Source organism: Psammomys obesus, unplaced genomic scaffold (assembly GCF_907164565.1).
Source record: "Psammomys obesus unplaced genomic scaffold, mPsaObe1.curated_primary_1811, whole genome shotgun sequence".
Lineage (NCBI taxonomy): Eukaryota > Metazoa > Chordata > Mammalia > Rodentia > Muridae > Psammomys > Psammomys obesus.
The window spans coordinates 1823683-1829321 of NW_026596234.1; the positions used below are offsets into that span (position 1 = coordinate 1823683).

Sequence of the window (5639 nt, forward strand, 5' to 3'; positions counted from 1 at the left end):
TGCATCCCAGCACAGCTAGATGCAGACCTAGATTGGGGAATTCATGGTCTTTAATGTACTGTAATACACCTTTCCTAAATATTTGTTAAGTGAATAAATGAACTCTCTGGACCTTTGTCCTCCAGGCATAATATAGCCATTCCATTTTTTTTTTTTTTTTTTTAACAGATCTTGCCTCAGGTTTACTTGTAAAAACAGCATAGGACACTGGTCATCTGTAAATAGTGTGTAGGTGGGTGTGTCACACCAGTCCGTCTATCTTTACATTAGCAGAAGCCTTTCCTATGGGGCCTCCACAGGGACCTGGGCACCTTTGGGAGCCTGAGCTGGAGCTGAAGCTGAAGCCTTGGCCTTGGCTGGAACTGTGTCCTCTGCCTTGGTTTGAACCTTGGGCTTTGATTTGCAAAGCCTACGACTCTTAGCCATGTAGCTTCGAATCCACTTCCCAAGCTTGGGGTGAGCGATGAAAGCCAGACTGCTGAGTTTGCGGCTGGGGCCCTTTGGCATCTTGGTTTAACGGCCACAGGCTTCACAAGGGCTTTGATGCCCTCTGCTCATGCACTCATTGCCTTTGCGTTGTTTGCATGCATCTTCTTCAGGCCTTTCTTGTTATGCTTCTTAGCAAAGCACATGCTCCTCAAGATTTGGGGTTCATCCCCTTAAGAGATTCGTATCTTTGTGACCGGGGTTTCTTGATGTCATTTCTGTGCCATTTGCGGGACTGGTTGTGTGTGGTGTGGTCTTTGGACTTGGCCATGTTTGCACAGTAACCCACAGCTCCTGCAGCGTCTCAGCCATTCCATTTTAATTAGAGTATCTGAAATTACTCACTGGTGACTCCCACAAGATTGAGAGAGTGGGGGGGGGGACGATTATTTGACCCTTACCTGAGATTCTGGCTACTCCCTTTTAAAGCTGTCTGTAATTCTATCCTAGATGCACATGGTCTTGGGAGACACTAGGATCTACAGAACAAGGAAGGCATCCCGGGCAGCTTTGAGCAGGGTCAGGGCTTTTCAGGAATGAAGCTGTTTTGGGATAACACATCACTTGTAAGTAAGCCTAATAAACTAATGCAATGATTTGCCAAGCTAGACATGGACGGACTCACTCTGTCTGTGCTCAGTGTACTATCTGGAGTAAACAGATGTTTGTTTATGTCTCCCCAGGATAAGCCATGGGCCTGCTTCTCTGGGAAGGTGAGTAATGGGAGGTAATACCTGTGTGTGGGAAGCAGAGATGCTGACTTTATGAAGTCCGCCAGACCGACAGGCAGTCTGAGGCAGTGGACAGTGTGCAGTGCCCCACCGCAGTTCTCTAGGGGCAGAAGCTAAGCTTAATGGTTGTCAGAAACCTGGAGAGTTCCCTTCTCTCGTAGGAACTCCCAAGTAAAGCCAGATCCTTGAGTGCACCACAGAAAAGAACCTCAGGGCAAGTCAGAGTGAAGCCACCTTGGTGGGATGTTTAGGTGTTTAGGCAGAGTGAGGTAGGAAATGGAAAATACACACCCACAACATGGGTGGGCTCCTGGGAGAGTTGCAATTCCGTGTCTTTAAAATGACTCTACATGAGTCAGCAGCTTTCCAGCTCATATTCCTCAATAGCTATTTACAGCAAGGTTTAAAGATTAAGCAAAGCTTAAAATGTGAGTAAAGTTTAAAAGGTGAGAACACTTGAGCTGGTTTGTTTCCTTAAAGGATTTTTTGTTTGTTTTTGTTGTTCTGGACAGGATTTCTTTGTGTAGCCTTGGCTCTGCTTTGTAGACCAGGCAGGCCTCAAATTCAGAGAGATCTGCCTGCCTCTGCCTCCCTGAGTGCTGGGAGAAATGGCGTGCATCACCACACCTGGCTGGATTTTTTTTTTTAATTATAGTTTTTTTTTTGTTTTGTTTTGTTTGAATAAAGAGCCTTGGTTAGAGTAGGGCTAAACAGTTAAACTCAAGATCACAAACATTCTGGCCCTGAGTTAGCACAGTTCATCTGTTTGAAACATCCTTTGAAGATATCTTTTGGGAAGCATACATTATCTCTGTATGTGATTTTGGCTATATCAGTTGTGTTGACATTTAACTCTTAGACTGTGAGAAAGGCAGACTAGGTCCCAGGGCACAGGGCTTTCCCTCCATTCTCATGCCTCCTTGACTTTGCCTATCTTTGTGTCCTGCCTTAGTACCACAGTCCAGTTCAGGAGGCATGGCCACAACACTCTTCAGCAAGCCCTGAAGTATTAACAGCTGTGGGCAATTGGGTGGAGTCTCCTTTGCTGAGCGAAGGGGTTGCCAAAGGTTCTGGAACCCAAGTACTCATGAGAACACTTGAGAGAACACTCAGCCACTATGATACCACCTCTGCCATCTTTATTTGAAGGGAGATCTGAGGACTGACCCTGATGTCCCAGGCCTCCCTCTTCTGTCTGTGGGTAGCTCAGTGTCTGTAGCTAAAGCTTAGCTATCACTAGATGGACCCCCTCCTAGCTCCATGCCCCACTTTCACCCACTTGTCACTACCACAGGTCAGCTGGTTGAGTCGTGGCCACTGTACCTAGTCCCTGACTAGGGACGCTGTAGCTCTCCATTCACAGAAAGAACATGAGGGAGACCCATGGTCCCTGAGGACCCCAAGCACCATCAGAGTCCAATCCCACAGTCTTCATCATCAACTCAGCATTTCACCAGCTGGGTTGTGTCTGGACAGGTATGCCTACAGAAATGTGTACAGCAGCTCTCACCCAGGGAAAGGTCATAAAATCTGGATTTGAACTTGAACTTTCTCTTTTCTTTCTGAAAAAGGGCTTTGAAGTTGGTGAGTATGACTGGCTGCTCTTGCACTCAGCGTTCACTTATGAGTTAATTGCCTTCAGCTCATCATTATCTTTCTGCAACTGAGTTAATAGCCCTCCAAGGCTATCATCCTCTCCTCCACACGGTTCAAGCATCTGCGTCAGTTGACTGTCATTGCCACACTGGCCGTTGGCTGGAATAGCCCCTTGTTACCAGTCCATCCTCTATACTAGCTCTTAGGCCAGTCTCAGGAGAACTGTCAACTTCATGCTGTGTGGCCACCACCTGGAACCCAACACCTCACTGGTGCAGTGGGGAGTGATCTGGTGCAAGGCCGATCTTACTGTCCTCCTTGTTTGGATGACTCCATCCCTGGTTCCCGCTCTCCAGGAATCAGATGCTGAAATGGCCAGAGGTTTATTGGGAAATCACACCTTTGAGAGGAGAAAAGAGCAAACCAGAAACAGTAATTGGGACCTGGTGATGTCTGAAACATCTGTCTCTGTGTTAGAAAGCACAAACTGTCAGCAAGAGAGGTCATGTGGGCAGAAAGACTGCCCACTGCTCCAGCTGGCCTTTAGAAACTCTTCAGTTGGTGAAGCATGGTCCCTGTCCCTGCTACCAAGGCCCTGGCAGGATCAGGCAAAGCCTCCTGGGAGAACTCTGAGTACCCTCTCTATGAGTTACTCTGCGCCATTTATGAAGAATCCGACTGAATATGGCTCCCAGGGATCATCTTGGATTCTCTTGGATGGGATAGTAATCTGACCTGGTGCCTCTCCCTAGGTCAGACCTGACAGATCTCCAGCTTGGGGAAAGGGGTTGATGGCAGAGGTCAATGTAGTAGGCATTCACACAGAGGACAAATCAGCAAAAGCTGCAAGATTCAGTTGAGCTGCCCTGAGAAGTTCTCTGGATCATCTCTCTCTGCAAAGTCAAGGGTCGAAGCATGAAGATCAGTGCAGTGATATCAGTCTAAAAATCAATGTCTCCTCTATATATCTCCTCATAATAACAAAGACACTAATAAGAAAGACATAATAAAAAAGACACTAAAGGCACCAGCAGAAGAGAATCACAGGACGGCTCTCCTGCCACAGCCACGCCTGAGCTCCCAGGTTTGCCCCAAGACCTTTCTAACCTTTATGGCTTAGAATAATGACAACTTTATTGGCATTTAATTAAAATATCCAATAACATACCCACTTAAAATATACAATTCAATGTGTTGAGGCCATGTTGGCCATCACTATGGGTCCAGAATGGTTTGTACACTCAGCAAGGAGCCCAGCACTTACTGTCACTGTTCCTTCTCAGGCTCCTCGCACTCATCTACTCTCATGTCTTTATGGGTTGCCTCCTCTGGACATTTAGTGTGAAGGGAACCATATAAGATGTGGGTTTTGCCCCAGGCTTCCTTCCTACGACAGGAAGGTTTCCAGGTGACTCCTTGTTAAGACGTGTTAGATGGATGGATAGCATATAAATGTTTAATTTTTTTGTTTTAAGATTTACTTTGGTTCAGATATGGTGGCACAAACCTTTAATATCAGCACTTGAGAAACAGAGGAAAGTGGATCTCTAGGAGTTCAAAGCTGGCCAGGGTTACACAGTGAGACCATGTCTTTAACCCCCTCACCTGCAAAAAAAAAGTTTAAAGTTTTTACTTACATATGCATACCACATGGATGTGGGTGTTCATAAAGACTAGAAAAGGGCGTCAAATCCTAGATCTGGAGTTACAAGTGGTTGTGAGACATCTAATGTGGGTGTTAGGAACCAAATTCATATCCTATGAAAGAGCAGAAAGTGCTCTTAAAACTGCTTGGCCATCTCTTAAGCCCCTTGATTTTTGTTGGTGTTTGCATTGCATGTGTAAGTTTGTCTTGTTTTGAGACAGGGTCTTTTTATATATTCCAGGGTAGCCCAGGGTAGTCTCAAACTCATGGCAATCCTCCTGCCTCAGTCCTCCCAAATGCTCGAGTCACAGGTGTTACTCATAGCACCCATGTTTTACTTATCCATTCACTAGTTGGTGGCTTTGGGTCTTTTCCATTTTTAGGTAGGTGGTACAGTGCCGCTGTATACTTAGTACACAGACTTTTGTGTGGATTTTATTTCTCGAGGACGCACTGGGTGCAGCCTTGCTGCATCATTAGGTAACTGGTCAACCTTTTGAAGAACTGTCAGGCTGTTTCCCAAGTGGCAATTCCATGGAATGCTCTCACCAGCAAAGTTATGCTGGCAAGTCTTACATCAACTTGACATACAAGCTAGAGTTGTTCCAAAGAAGAGAACCTCAAATGAGACAATGCCCCTATAAGATACAGCTGTAAGGCATTTTCCTAATTAGTGATTGATGGGGAGGGCCTAGTCCACTGTGGGTAGGACCATCTGGGTGGTGGTCCTGAGTTCTATAACAAAGCAGGCTGAGCAAACCACAGGGAGCAAGCCAGTAAGCAGCACTTCTTCATGTCTTCTGCATCAGCTTGTACCTCCAGGTTCCTGACCTGCTTGAGTTTATGTCCTGACTTCTTTTGATGATGAACAATGATATGGAAGTGTAAGCCAAATAAAACCTTTCCTTTCCAACTTGCTTTTTGGTCATGGTGTTTTGTCACAGCAGTGGAAACCCTAACTAAGACAAGTGTGTATGAATTTGTTTTTCCCGTATTCTTGTTACCACTGTGTAACTTGCTTTTTTATAAAGGGCTAAAAAAAAGTTAAAAATTTTTGTTTTATGTTTATGCTTGTGTGCCTGCCTGAGTGTCTGTGCAGCACACACATGCAATGCCCATGGAGGCCAGAAGAGGGTGTTAGAACCCATGGAACTGGACTTAAAGACAGATGGTTGTTAGCT

At 45.7% G+C, this 5639-nt stretch overlaps 1 pseudogene; it reads right to left on the minus strand.

Moving 5' to 3' along the window:
- Positions 1-282: 282 nt before the first annotated feature.
- LOC129668127 (60S ribosomal protein L29-like) lies at positions 283-757 on the minus strand (annotated as a pseudogene).
- Positions 758-5639: the final 4882 nt, after the last annotated feature.